This window comes from Saimiri boliviensis, chromosome 1 (genome assembly GCF_048565385.1).
Source record: "Saimiri boliviensis isolate mSaiBol1 chromosome 1, mSaiBol1.pri, whole genome shotgun sequence".
In the NCBI taxonomy this organism is placed as follows: domain Eukaryota; kingdom Metazoa; phylum Chordata; class Mammalia; order Primates; family Cebidae; genus Saimiri; species Saimiri boliviensis.
This window is the reverse complement of record NC_133449.1, coordinates 257,531,781-257,547,940: the sequence shown is the minus strand read 5'-3', so window position 1 is coordinate 257,547,940 and position 16,160 is coordinate 257,531,781. Positions and strand designations below refer to the sequence as shown.

The 16,160-nt window shown below is 33.5% G+C and overlaps 1 protein-coding gene across 1 annotated transcript in view; it reads right to left on the bottom strand.

Moving 5' to 3' along the window:
* HCN1 (hyperpolarization activated cyclic nucleotide gated potassium channel 1) overlaps nt 1-16,160 on the bottom strand; it is a 392,978-nt gene that overhangs the window by 147,314 nt on the left and 229,504 nt on the right. The window lies entirely within an intron of this gene.

Genomic DNA, 16,160 nt, shown 5'->3' with positions numbered 1-16,160 from the left:
TGTAAATTTTGGAAAGACACAAACATTTAGTCCATAGACAATGTCAATTTTTCTAACACTACTATTAAATAATTATAATCATATATTTGTGCATGTAGACAGACAGATATTTGGCTTAGGGTTCACTTTTTGAAACTGATCAAACCATTTTAGAAAACCTTCCAAGATCAGTGATAGTTTTCTTTTGTTAACCATAATATATCAGTTTTAAATACATATATATGTGTATATATATATATATATATATATATCAATTAACTCTCTCACCCCTTTTACATTTCTGCAATTCACAAAGTCATATGTGCGAGCTAAAAGTTAAAACGATCAAACTCTTGAAAATAGAGAGTAAAATGATGGTTACTAGAGGCTGAGAAGGGCGGCAGGGAGTGGGGGATAAGGTGGGGATGCTTAATGAGTGCAACAATATATTTAGATAGAACAAATAAGATCTTGTTTTTGACTGCACAACAGGGTGACTACAGTCAATAATAGTCTATTGTATCTTTAAAAATAACTAAAAGAGTACAATTGGAATGTTCTAGCACAAAGAAAAGATAAATGCTTGAGGTGATGGATGCTCCAATTACTCTGATATGATTATTACATATTCTATTCCTATATCAAAACTCCACATGTACCCCATAAATATATGCACCTACTATGTACCTATAAACATTTTAAAAATTAAAAAAATACTTATTGTTACCTCCAAACTCTTTTACATTACTGAGATGTGAATGGGATAAAACATGAATCTCAAGAAGTAGACTAGAGATTGATTACTGCATGTGGCTTAAGAGTAAGACACAAAAATCTCCGAAGTCCATCTCCTTCAATCTAGCATTCAAGGCCCCATATTATCAGTCTCCAGCCTTTTTCTACCTTTTTAATTTTCACTATTGCAATCATCCTTCACAAAGTCTCCACTGTAGTCAAACTCCTAACTCTCCAGCAACCCTTAGTCTTTCCTGCATCAGAGTTTTCCCTAAGGACTACTTTTGTTCACTACACTTTACATGTCTGGAAAGCTCTCTTCTCTTTCTACAGATTTTAATCGTATTCATCCTTGAATATCCAGCTCATATTTTTTCTTCTTCCTTGAAACTATTTACTTAGACTTGCTATAATATTTTTCTTTTGTAAAATGCTTATTTGTTAACAAATCTGTACAGTATCATCTGCTCTCAATTCACTTGTTCACTATCACATTGCCAGATCATGCCACAGTTCCTAGAATGGGACAGAGGTTCAGTAAAGAGTTTCCAAAAATCTAAATTCCAAAATATCTTCAACTACTCTCTTGAAATTTTCTTTACATTGCATATTTTTATTTTTCTCTTGTCTTCCTACCTAAACATTTCTGAGAGAAAGAAGTATGTCCATTGCATATTTAATTTTCCATGATCTTGCTAAATTCATTGCTTATAAAAAGTGCTCCATAAAGACAGATGTTTGCCTTTAAAGGAATAAAACTTTAAAGCTGTGACTACTAATTATGTCAATATATTAATTATCTGTCTTTATAAATACACCATGAAATCAAGTGCTAATAACTTCTGCAGAAAAGAAGAAAATTATATTTATGTTTTTGAGTCAGGTTACATAAGGTTCAGAAGCAAAAGATACGAGAGAAAAAAATTCTTCATAATCAAATTTGCCAAAATGTTCCAAAATCTGGGGAAAAAGTATTACTTTCACTAATAAGATGACATGAAATGCAATATAAAATCACAAATATAGGCCGGGTGCAGTGGCTCAAGCCTGTAATCCCAGCACTTTGGGAGGCCGAGGCGGGTGGATCACGAGGTCAAGAGATCGAGACCATCCTGGTCAACATGGTGAAACCCAGTCTCTACTAAAAATACAAAAAATTAGCTGGGCATGGTGGCACGTGCCTGTAATTCCAGCTACTCAGGAGGCTGAGGCAGGAGAATTGCCTGAACCCAGGAGGCAGAGGTTGTGGTGAGCCGAGATCGCACCATTGCACTCCAGCCTGGGTAACAAGAGCAAAACTCAGTCTCAGAAAAAAAAAAAAAAAAAAAAAAAAAAAACAAGTATTATTATTTCATAAACTACATTTGGGGTTTAAAAATAAATTTAGCACTTTCCTATCATATATATTTTTACTGTTTATTAGTGACAATGTTGAAAATGTATCTAGAATACAGAGGTGCAGTCCTAGCATTCTCCATTAATAAATAAGATTAATTAGATAAAATAAACAACGTGATAGAAAAATAATGTTTATTGCTATTGTCTATCCTGAAAAGCACATTCATTTTTCTAACACTGTGCATCTACGCATACACACACAGCCATGTGGTTTACGTATTACACATAGAACATTATCTGTATCGTCACTAACAATAAAAGAAGTTTCAGTCCAGGGGTCATTTCTTATCATTCTCATTAATGGTGTTTGGGTGTTTGGCATTTGAATATAATGAAATCAGAGAAAATGGCATTGATGTTTTATTACAATTACCTAGCATATAATGCCTGGCACACCATAGTTGATGGCAAGGGATGAGTGGTGGTTTGTGCCTTTTCTTGCCAAACTTTTAAACTAGCTCCTTTTGTTAGGCATGATATGGAATCAGCAGCATAAATTTAATTGTAATGCTATATGCCCACACTTAACAGCTTGTGCCTTCTTACCCTGTGCATCACTCAATTAAGTACTTAACACAGTTTATATGCACATAATTCTAATTAACTCCATCTGTGTGGCATTTCATTTAATACCAAGAAATTCATTTACTGGATCATTTGATAAACTCAAAAATCATACATTAAATCTTTGGACATTAATGACACAAATGTATAAAATAACTCTAGGATAATTCTTGGTAACATATTAGTGATTACATCAAGATGTCAAATAATACTTTCTAGTACTACCGAGTGAATTCGTAATTTTAGCTAAGACTATGGCAGAGGATATTTCATATAAGGATGGTAGTGATGGAAAGAGAAGGCAGGATAAATGAAGATTTAGAGGAGAAAATAATCTAATACCCAGTAAATTAGAACAAAGAAACAACTACTATGTAAAGGAAAGTAATGAAGTAATTTGAGCTATTAGAGGAAGATCTTTGAATTAATTCTATGCTACACATTTGAAAATGAGTTAGCGATCTAGAAAAGAATCACTGGAACTCAAGTATACAAACATATTGTGATTTTTATTCATTGATTAAGAAATTTTACCCAAGGAAGGGTGTGATATGAAGTCAAGTCAGGAGAGAAGGGAGGCTGGCAGATTAACTAGAGGATCTCATTTGTAACCTAAATATGAAATAATACTTGAAAAAGACAGATGCTTGAGAATGGCAAAGGACAGAAAATATAAAAAGCATATAACAAATTAGAACTTGATGTGAAAGCAAAAATGAGTGCACTAATAGTGTTGTAAATCTGTGGTAATGAGAAAATAGGTACTAGGTATATATGTTCCTGAGCCAGGATAAACAAGATTCTTCTATGCCTTCTCCTCACCTACAGTAGAGCTTCATCCTTCTCTGTAGTTAATTCCATTTAACTGTTTGAGTAGGCAAAACTTGTTGAAATCAAGTGTGATGAACCTAATGGATGTGACATTGCAATGTAAATCAAGTGTGATGAATCTAATGGATGTGATTCTTACATTGCAATTACCTGTGTGTTGAATGCCTTTTAGCTGCGTACCTTTTAAAGCTCATTTATTTGGAACCCTTTAAAAGAATGGATTATGGAGCTAACATGAATGGTTAGTCATAGAAATCTCTTTTCTTCATGGGAACAAGAACTTAAACAAATAGGATGTGGGTCCCTGATATGGTTTGACTCTGTGTAACCAACCAAATCTTACCTTGAATTGTAATAATTCCCACACGTCATGGGAGAGCCTGGTGGGAGGCAATTGAATCATGGGGGTGGGTTTTACCTGTGCTGTTCTCATGATTGTGAATAAGTCTCAAGAGATCTAATGGTTTTACAAAGGAGAGTTTCCCTGAATATACTCTCTCTCTTGCCTGCCGGCATGTAAGACATGCCTTTACTCTTCCTTCGCCTTCTGCCATGATTGTGAGGCCTGCTCAGCCATGTGAAACTGCGAGTTCATTAAAACTCTTTCCTTTATAAATTACCCAGTCTCAGGTATGTGTTTATTGGCAATATGAGAATGAACTAATACAGTCCCTGATAAGAATTCGGAAACACTGAAGTCTGCTTTTCATAAGAAAGCTGAGAATGTGTGTTTACGTATTCAACTATACTAAAAATAATTTTAAAAAACCCTTACATTTCTTCTCCAATTACCTGCTAAAGGAAAAATAAAATCTTAAACTATAGTGTAGATAAAAGTAATTATGTAATTTGAATTTATAATAAAAATTTAGCAGTTTCTATGTATGAAAGGCATACTCAAGTCTTACAGTGTTTTATATTATATGGCTATAATTATTATAATAAAATATACTTATTGATTATATAATATGAATTTTAATCCATAATATATGCCTACAATACAACACACATATTCAAGTAGTCTTACTGTGCTTCAAATGAGATAGGGTTAAATTCTTTTTGCATACTAGCATTTTCTATGAGTTGACTCCTACACAGCATGTTGACATTGGTCAGCTCTAATTTTCTTAAAATGTTTTCTTCCTAAGGTGTTTTTTTACAAGCTGCTTGTTTCTAAGATACCAAGATATCAAGGGCTGAATATATCACAATTTTATACCTTAAATGTCAAAAGCAAAACAGAAAAAAATGTCCAAAATTCTAGTGGCTGTTTCCAGAATGTAGTACACTGGCATGCCTTGTTTTTTTTTTTTTTTTTTTAATAACAAGTGGAACCAAATCCAAATTTAGTTTGTTCAAAACTTCTGTGTTTAGAGTTATAATTGCTTTGCTAATAAAATTTTTTCGACTCTTTCAAAAATATCTGAGTATTTATGTTTTCTCCAAAATCTTTTCAGTCTCTCTTCCTATAATATTCCTAGGTATCCTACAAATTAACTTGCAAAGCAGTCAGGTATTTTGTTAGATGTGGCCAAAGTCTAGATTTTGACAACATCGTTTTTGAGGAAAAGTTATAATTACATTGATCAATTATTAGTCTTGGTAAAATGTAATATTTCTAAGATATAGTTACATATATCAAATGTGTGGTTCCACTAAATTGTTTTTATTTGTTCTTGTGCTTACTGACTATAGTTATTGATAAAATTTTTAAAATAAAACAAAATATAAAATGTTTTTATGTCATGTAACATAACAGTATTACAAGAGAGTATTCAGGTCGTTGCATAACTTGGCTCTGAAGACTTATCATGCTTTGCTATGATTGTATGAAGACAGTTTTTTCATTATGCTCCATCTTCAAAATTTTAGAGCATTATCTGAAGGAGAACATTATGTCCTCAGCCTGTGAAATGTGTAGTATGGTGGATAGAAAGTGTATTGTAAAGTCAGATGGCTCTTAAGTAAAATTCTTGTCTTTTTACTTGCTCTTTTTCATTGGCCAAGTCACTTAATATCTATGAACCTGCATTCGCTTCTATTCTTTATGGATAAAACTCAAGGAAACATTAAAAGAATGAAGAAAACTAATGCAAAGCACCTGGCATATAATAGATGTAACAGGGCCGGGCACAGTGGCTCAAGCCTGTAATCCCAGCACTTTGGGAGGCCTAGGTAGGTGGATCACGAGGTCAAGAGATCGAGACCATCCTGGTCAACATGGTGAAACCCTGTCTCTACTAAAAATACAAAAAATCAGCTGGGCATGGTGGCGCGTGCCTGTAATCCCAGCTACTCAGGAGGCTGAGACAGGAGAATTGCCTGGACCCAGGAGGTGGAGGTTGCGGTGAGCCGAGATCGCGCCATTGCACTCCAGCCTGGGTAACAAGAGCGAAACTCAGTCTCAAAAAAAAAAAAAAAAAAAAAAAAAGAAAAGAATAAAAAGAAAAAGAAAAAATAGATGTAACATTTGTAAATACCTTGAAAAAAACAAAACTACTCTGTATAGTCTCACTATGAAACAATTGTTATATTGTACAATTTGACTTACAGAGATGATTCAAATTTTTTTCTCGAGTTCAGTTCTCCTGTTAATGAGTTTGATATCTTATTTAGAAAATATGATGATTCTAAAGATTTTCTTAGGTCCTTGCTTTCCATTTTTGTTTATCATCAACTTGCTTTTCAACCATCTTAGTGTTAACTTGAAGAAATACAGAATCATTCATTTAAAAAAATTCAAGTCACTCTAATTTTCTGTGTATGCTTATAAATTTGTAAAAATGAATTATATTAGCAAATTTTTTATTTAAGTATTTAATAGTTTCTATACACATTTATTTCTTAACTTTGTTTTACTAGCAATAAAGGCAACTACACATTTTTATATTAAACATTTAGTATGATCTGTACTGATTTAATATCTTTCATTTATTATTAAATTAATGCATTGTTATCACCCTGCAGCATTTGAAAACCAAATTTGGCTGAAAATACAATAGCAAAAAGATTTTAAAATGCTAAATAAAATATTAATGTAATATATATATATACATAATCTAATATTTAATATGTAATCTGAAAAGTGAATAAGGAAGTCAATAGAGGCTTGATAGAAAAAATAGAAACAATATTCTGTACCCAGTTGGAAAATACCTAGTACAAAATAATAAAAATGTTAGCCAGAAACTTCACTATTTTGAACAAAGCATTCTAAGGCCTTTGAATGCATTCTCAACACTCAAATTAACCATTAGAAGTATGAATTATTATTATCTTTATAGGTGATGAAACTGATGTTCATAACTTACACTCTGAGGATTACAGAATTTATAAGAAATGATGACAATGACAATCTTAAGATTTTGTCCCCATAGCCACCTTTTCTAGTTATACATTACTGTAAAAGAAACCAGTCCAAAAGTTAGTGGCAAAAAAAAAAAAAAAAAAAAAAAAAAAAAAAAATAATAATAATAATAATAATCATTTGCTTTACCCAGGAATGTGAAACTTGAGCAGGGATCAGCAAGAATGGCTCTTCTCTGATCTGTGCAGCTTTATATGGGGGCTTATCAACTGGAGCTAGATTATCCACTTCCAATACATATGCCTTACTCACACAGCTGACAAGTTACTGCTGGCTGTGTATTGAAACCTCAGCTAGGGATAATGGCTAGGGAGGGAGAGCTCCTCTCTTTTGAAATGGGGAATGTGAGGACAAGAGTTGCATGAGGGATAAGGAAAAAAAGGTACAATCAGTTAATTGATTTAATTTCCCAGTGGGCTGTAAACATTTTTTAGAATTGAGACAACAGAGGGAATAAACTGGAAAGCCATGAACTTGTGTCCAGAAAGTAGAATGTTTGAGATTTTGGAAGAAATATTGAATTGGTAATGAAAGTGTCTGGGTGAAGAGCTTAAGTGTGAGTGGCTGTAATAGACTGGCAGATAAATCACTGAATGAGATGAAAGGGTCATCTATTTGGATATTGAAATCAATAAGAAAAATAGTAGGAGTAGAGTGGACACACTGACAGTGAGCCTGTAGCTGACACCTTCAAAGAACATAGGAAAGTAATTTTCATGGGTAATAGTGGAGAAGTGGTGGGGATAGACTGTAATATGGAATGGTAGTTAACAATATAGTAACAATATCAAAGTTTTTTTTTTTTTTTTTTTTTTAAGAAAGGCAAGAGAATGTTCTGTAAACAGCAATATAAATAAGAATTGAGACATTTTTAGTACAAAGACTCTAGGCATAAGCAAATACAAACACAAAACAAAAATCTTCCAATATATTGTGTTTCTTATAAATCCCTGGATAATAAAATTAACATGAAAGAATAAAATGCCAACATCCATCAAATTATCTGTTTTACAATTAGGTGAATCTTAATTACAAAAAGAATAGGTAACACTGGCATGACTAAAGACATGACTTAACCGTAGCAATTTGCTGATTTGATCTTGAAAAGCAGTGAGAACAATCAACTATTCTTAACTTTTATTTTAGGTTCAGGGGTACATGTGTAGGTTTGTTATATAGGTAAACTGTGTGTCTTAGAGGTTTGCTGTACAGATTATTTTGTCATCCAGGTAATAAACATAGTAACAGATAGTTTTTTTTTTTTTTTAATTCTCTCCCTTCTCCCACCCTCCACCTTCAAGTGGGTCCCAGTGTTTGTTGTTCCCCTCTTCGTGTCCATGTGTTCTCATTTAATTCCCACTTATAACAGAGAACATGTGGTACACGTTTTTCTCTTCCTGCATTAGTTAACTTAGGATAATGCCTTGGGCTCCCTCCATGTTGCTGCAAAGGACATGATCTTGTTCTTTTTTTGGATGTGTAGTATTCCATGGTGTTTATATGCCACATTTTAAAAAATCTACTCCACTATTCATGGGCATTTAGGTTGATTACATGTCTTTGCTATTGTGAATAGTGCTGCAATGAATATATGTGTCATGTTTCTTTATGATAAAATGATTTCTATTCCTTTGGGTATATACCCATTACTAGGATTCCTGGGTCAAATGATAATCCTCTTTTAAATTCTTTGAGGAATCACTACACTTCTTTCAACAATGGCTGAACTAAACTACATTCCCTGCAGCATTGTATAAGCAATTCCTTTGCTCTGTAACTTTACCAACATCTGCTATTTTTTGGCTTTTTACTAGTAGCCATTCTGATTGGTGTGAGATAGTATCTCATTGTGGTTTTCATTTGCATTTCTCTAATGATTAGTAATGTTGAGTACTTTTTCATATGCAATTTTTGGCTGTGTGTATGTTTTCTTTTGAAAAGTGTCTGTTCATGTCCTTTGACCACTTTTTAATGAGGTTGACTGTTTTTTTTTGTTGTTTGTTTGTAAATTTAGGTTATTTATAGATTCTGGATATTAAACTTTGATACATGGTTTGTAAATATTTTATCACATTCTGTATGCTATCTGTTTACTCTGTTGATAGGTTCTTTTGCTGTGCAGAAATTCTTTAGCTTAATTAGGTTTTCTTTTTCAAATTTTGTTTTTGGCATCTTTGCCAAGAAATCTTTGCTGGTTCCTAGGTGCAGGATGGTATTTCCTAGGTTATCTTCCAGGCTCTTTAGAGTTTTGGGTTCTACAGCTAAGTCTTTAATCCATCTAGAGTTGATTTTTGTGTATGGTATAAGGAAGGGGTCCAGTTTCAATCTTTCACATATGGCTAACCAGTTACTCCCATACCATTTATTGACTAGGGAATCCTTTCTCTGTTGCTTGTTTTTGTCAGCTTTGTCAAATATAACATGATTATAGGTTTGTAGCATTATTTCTGGGCTCTCTATTCTGTTCCATTTGTCTATGTACTTGTTTTTATAGCAGCACCATGCTGTGTAGTTTATGGTAGCCTTGTAATACAGTTTGAAGTCAGGTAACATGATGCCTCCAGCTTTGCGCTTTTTGCTTAGGATTGCCTTGGCTATTTGGGGTCTTTTTTGATTTCACATTAATTTTAAAATAGTTTTTTTTCTAATTCTATGAGAATGTCTATAGTAGTTTCATAGAAATAGCATTGAATCTGAAAATTGTTTTAGGTAGCATGACCATTTTAACAGTATTGATTCTTCCTATCCATGAGCATATAATGTACGTCCATTTGTAGCTGTCATGTCTGATTTCTTTGAGCAGTGTTTGGCAGTTCTTATTGCAATTTTTCATCTCCCTAGTTTGCTGTATTCCTAGGTATTTTTTTCTTTTTGTGACTATTTTGAATGGCATTGATTTCCTATTTTGTATCTCAGCTTGGATGTTGTTGGTGTATAGGAATGCTATTAATTTTTGTAGATTGATTTTGTATCCTGACACCTCACTGAAGTTGTTTATGAGATCTAGGAGGGTTTTGGTAGAGTCTATGAGATTTTCTAGGTATAGAATTATTTCTGTCTGCAAAGGCATAGTTTGACTTAATCTCTTCCTATTTGGATGCCTTTTCTTTCCTTCTCTCGTCTGATTGCTCCGACCAGGATTTCTAGTACTATGTTGAGTAGGAGTGGTGAGAGAGGGAATCCTTGTTTTGTGCCAATTTTCATTGGGAATGCTTTCAGCTTTTGCCCATTCAATATGATGTTGGATATAGATTTCTCATAGATGGTTCTTACTATTTTGAAGTATTTCCTTCATGGCCTAGTATGTTGAGGGTTTTTCATAAGAAGAGATGTTGAATTTTATCAAAAGCCATTTCTGCATATGTTAAGATAATCGGGTGGTTTTTGTTTTTAGTTCTATTTATGCATGGTGTATTAGTCTGTTCTCATGCTGCTAATAAAGACATACCTGAGACTGGGTAACTTATAAAGAAAAAGAAGTTTAATAGGCTCGCAGTTTCACATGGTTGGTGAGGCCTCACTAACATGGTAGAAGGTGAATGAGGAACAAAGTCAGAATTTACATCTTACATGGTGGCAGGCAAGAGAGTGTGTGCATGGGAACTTCCCTTTATAAAACCATCAGATCTCTTAAGACTTATTCAGTATCATGAGAACAGCACATGGAAAGGCCCCCATGATTCAATACCTCCCACTGGGTCCCTCCCAAGACACATGGAAATTATGGAGCTACAATTCAAGAGGAGATTTGAGTGGGGACACAGCCAAACCATATGAGATGGACATATTTATTGATTTGAGTATGTTGACTCACCTTCCATCCCAGGAATAAGCCTACTTTATCATGATAGATTAGCTTTTTGATGTGCTGCTGGATTCAGTTTGCTAGTATTTTGTTGAAAAATTTTGTATCTCTGTTCATCAAAAATATTAGCCTGAAGTTTATGGTGTTGTTGTTGTTACTGTGTAGAGATTTTGATTTAAAGTCTGTTTCAACTGAAATTAGAATAGCAATGCCTACTTTTTTCTGTTTCCTGTTTGCTTGGCAGATTTTTCTCCATCCCTTTACTTTGGGTCTCTGGGTATCACTGCATGTGAGATGGGACTCCTGAAGACAGTATACCACAGAGTCTTGTTTCTTTATCCAGCTTGGCCCACTGTGCCTTTTAATTTGGGTGGTTAGCCCATTTACATTCAAAGTTAGTATTGCTATATGCAGATTCATTCCTCTCATCAGGTTTCTGTTTACGGGCACTAAAGCACAGGTGATGATGTATCTTTCTCTTCCTTCTTCCTCTTCTGTTGTTAGCCTGGCAAAATATGCAATTTTTGTGTGTTTTTTTTTGAAGGTTCAAATGCCTGAAAAATGCACCTTCTCAAACCAGACAGTTTTATTTCCTGAAAAGAAGCAAAAGTGAAAAAAAAAATGCCTTTCCTTTCTATGTCGTGCCAGCAAGACTTAGCACAAGCCTGATGTATAGTAGGTGCTCACTCAATGTCTGTTGAATGATAATTTAAAATGGCAAACTATCACATGGTGTGGGAGGATAGGACACAAAAATAGTTGGTTTATTTTTAAACCTAACTAATGTGATTTAAGGAGGAGGTTAATCCATGCATAGTATATTAGTTAAGCAAATGGAGTGGTGTCCCAGTGTCAGAGAGATACTGAGGTTAATTCCTCACTCCTTCCAAGGTATATTCAGCACAGGTGATTTAATAGCAGATGTCAGGTTGCAGCTCAAAGGTTGCTTTTCACTTCTCCTCTAGGAAGAATGAAATAAAATGAATTTTAAGTGCTTCTGAAGAATGTATAGACTTAATATCTGAGTCTTTTGATGCAAGATGTTGTCCCTCTTTTATTGGGAAAGCAGTATAATATCAATTTTTATAAACTTATACAAGATGATGGGTTCCTAATTGTTGGTAATACCCTTGGACAGACACTTGTGGTCTGTCCTGTAAGACATCTGCACCAGCACTGTTTCAGTCCAAAAGGTTTAAACAGTTCTAAAATGGACATCCACAAGTAGCCTTCTAAAGTGAAACAAAGACTATTTGGACATTGGACAAATTTTAGTCAGTAAGAATCAAGAGGGAAAGTGGAACTAAAGAATACTAAGATACAGAACACAGAAATTAAAGTAGATATGAGAATGTGGAGGAGGGAAAGTAGACATTTCTTAAGAATAAATTTAAAAAGAAAATTATCACTATCCAAAGCTATAGATTGAGAAGGCATTTGGCCAATATCTGTACAATGGCAGAGTATGGACGATTTGAAAACTGCCAGTTTTGTCAAATTTTGATGTATAGAGGATTATATTACTAATAACTAATATTTTTGAGTGTTGACTATATGCCAGATATGCTAAGCATTTTATAGAGAGTTTTATAAATCTTACAACAACCCGAGGAGTATGGCATCATTGAGTCTTAAAAAAAAAAAAAAAAAACTTTTAAGGAAAAAATACAGAATAATCAAAATGAAGTTCTATTTTCATATTATATTGATATGATAAAAGAAGTATAGTCCTTATCATTCAACAGAGCTAACAGATATCTAAAGAATATTGTCATCACAGATCATCTTTATTTCTTTTAAGCAATGTCACTTGCTATATTGTCTCTGTTAAGACTAATTGAAGAAGGCACAAAGTCAAAGCTAATTAAAAATATTCAATATATTAGCATAAGAATACGTTATTTATATTTTTGTCAAAAACATATAACTAATTTGAGGTATAATTTACAGTACAATTTTATGAAGTATATCATCAAATCACTAATTTGTATATTTACCATCAAATCACTAATTTATATATTTAAAGAGTAAATTTATTTGCGAAAAAAAATCAAATAGTTCCCCAATTTGTTGATACAATGACTGATGCTTGTATATTATTATGGTATATTAGTCTTCTGATATGTCACTTAACAGAATTAGTAAATAAAATATTTCACTTTAAAATTTTTAAAATGTTGATTATTTTTTCTAACTTCCTCTTAAACAGTCATTCCAATATTCAATGAAATTTTTAGTATTATAACCTGTAAAATCAATATAAAATACATTTTGCTTTTTGGTAACTAGGTTCTAGACAATTAGAAAACTTTAACAATAAGATAATATCATATTTTTTATTTTAGAAAAGGCTCAGACAACTATTAGACCTCATTAATAACAATGACTCAATGTAATAATTCTCAATGTAATGCAGATTCTTTTGTATATAGCAAATCACAGAGATCTGCTAGATTTAAAAGAATACACTAGCTATACATAACACTTCATGAGATGGGGTATGGGTTTAATATCAATAAAAAGAAGAAGAAAAGGTATTACATGAGACTATGATAACCTGGAATCTACTAATCAAAATTCTCAGACATTTTCTTCTAGCATTCTTTAAAGAAGAATCAATTCAGGTAAATATATCAAAAAAGATACTAGAGATAAACTCACCTGACTACCACAAAATGAGTAATTATGACAGAACTATCCTTCTATGGAACATTTCAGGGGAAAAACAACCTACAGCAAATGATATATCAGTAAGTGTCCAGGAGTGTGCTTTTCATAGCGGGCTCTGTTCTAGACCCCTACCAATTAATAAAATTAAGTTTCTTACTAAAATGAAATTCAATTGCATTGAAAATTCCATTATTTCAGCATTTTATCTGGACTTCTTGAATTATTCTATGCATGCTGAAAAAATACTTGAAGCTTCAGTTTTCTCTATATTTACAAATATTTAACAGACATACATATAAATACATGACTATAAGAATGTATAGACAGCACTTGTGTGCAATCTGCTATATGGCTTCTGTGAATGTCACTGGAGAAGACTCCTTATGTCACAGATGTATTCATTACCACAGTTTTTATTTCATTTTGGCAGTAGATTACTCAGGGTTTAGGGTTTGTCCAATCAGCTTTTAACCAAGCCCAGCATACAATGCCAATAATGAATTTCCTACCTAAACCTGACTGACTATACAAAATGCTCCAGATGTTCTTAGCTTAAACATCTGTTGCTTAAGGCAGAGGGGAGGTTCTGCATTGTACCACACCTGTGTTACTTGCCACATTTACATACTTTATATGGGAGGCTAATTAAATCCACTGAATTTTAATATAGGTCTCTGTACAGTGGTCAACAATTATGATAGAATAAAATAGTGATAATCTAATGATAAACAAGTAAAAAGATGTAATTATGAACTAAGAAGAACTCCAAAAGAAAATCACTTTATTCAATCTCCATTTTTTATGGTAGCATATATATTTTATTAAATGTTTTCTACTGAATAATTTTGTAATATTATAAATACAACAGTCATATCATGGTCCCAGTAACACTAACAGGGCCTTTGAAAGACTTGGAGAGATAAAGCCTGGGCTCCAGGACCACACCCCTACTTCAGGCCAGATCACCTAGGCTTCTATTCACATAGCCAATTATGTATTTGACATATTGGACTGCAGTTTTTGTTGGAATAAAGAATTCCAGGGCTAACTACATATAGTCTAACTCCCTCATTTTACAGATGAGGAAAAAGCACCAGAGAAAATAAGTCCGATTAACCAGATTAAATAGTACAGTAAATGAAAACTTGGATTAGAATACAGTTTTCCTAATTATTTCTCTAGTACTCTATGCTCTGTACAATGCTGCCTCCTTAATGTTAAAATGTCCCTACTGTACACCCATGTGGATATGGCAAATCCAAACAGGTTGCAAGTCAGTATAAGATTAGTTCCAAAAGAAATGCATGCAGTTTTACTGCTCAGCTAGCAGTTGGGAATTACATCAGCAAGTGTATACTTAAATGTACACAGTAGGGTAATAATTTAATACAACAATTTTAGAAATGAAGGAATGAATTGGGTATGATCAAGCTACATAAGAGAATAAGTTCCATTGTATCATAGTCATCAACATGAATAAATGTAAATTTCTTGTCAATGTGATTATGAAACACAAACTCTGAAAATGTTTTTACTTAATATGTTTCCATTTCTTCTTTACAAACCAAGGATTTTACATTTGCTTAGTAGTATTTTCTTTATAGATGATGAAAGGCAAATTTCATTCTAGTTCTTGCCAAATAACCACTAATTCTAAATGAAGAGCATTTGAATAAAGTGATCTTATTATTTCCAAGAATACAGTTTTTCTGGTGTCATCCATTCACATTCATGGTATGCACAAAACAAATTTGTCACATTATGCTGTTAGCTCGGGTCACAACTTTAAACCCTGAGAGTACTACGGTGAATAAACATTTTCATAAAGAGTGTGACTTTTGAATCACTACAGTCAGTGAAGAAGAAGAGAAATGGCTTGGAAGCTCCTTGACTACATTGACAAAAAATACAAGATATAGTGCCAGGTGCAATAATTATCTATTGATGTATAACAAGTTACTCTGAAACTTTACAGTTTCAAAGAGTACTTTATTATTTCTTAACAGTTTCTGAGAATCAGGAATTAGGAGATTAGCTGGGTCCTTCTGGCCCAGGATCATTCCTGACAGAGTCAGTACAAAAGTCTGATAGAAATGCTTCATCTGAAGGGCTGGAGGATCCACTTTCAGCTTTTTATGTGTGTGTATTGGCATGAGGCTTCACTGGGCTGCATTAGGCTGCTCATACATAACAGCCGGCTCCTCCCAGAACAAGTGATCCAAGACAAAACCCAAGATAGAAGGTGACCTAATCTCATAAGTGACATCTCATAACTTCTACCATATATACCAAATAATTTATTAAATTATACAGCAAATAATTTAGTTACCTAAATTATTTCCACCTAGAATAACATGATGTCTCTTTAATATTTATATCTAAATTATGTTCTTAGCAGCTCCTACCTTCATGACCAAAGAAATTCACGCCCCTCTGGTGACTAACCTCTAATACTCGGAAATATGACACACATTTTCAAGTAAGTCTGATCTACTTAGGTAGGCCACTGTGTTCTTGCTGTCCCCCCAGGTGAAAGGAGCTGCTGTTTTCCTTGCTAACCCTCACTAGTTCAGATCAAACTGCCTGTACTGCTGTGTGTTGCTCTGTTTTGTCTACTTCAAGCATCTATTGCTCACTGCCAACTGCTATGTTGTTCTGCCCAAACCACTTACTTGTTGTGGGCTGACTTGGACATTTGCTCACAGTTACCTTAGTTCCTGGTGCTGTAGTTTATTCTGTAAAATAGCAAAATAGCACTCTCTTCCGTCTTCAACCCTGGTGGAAATTCTCACAGCATAGAAAACTCGGCCT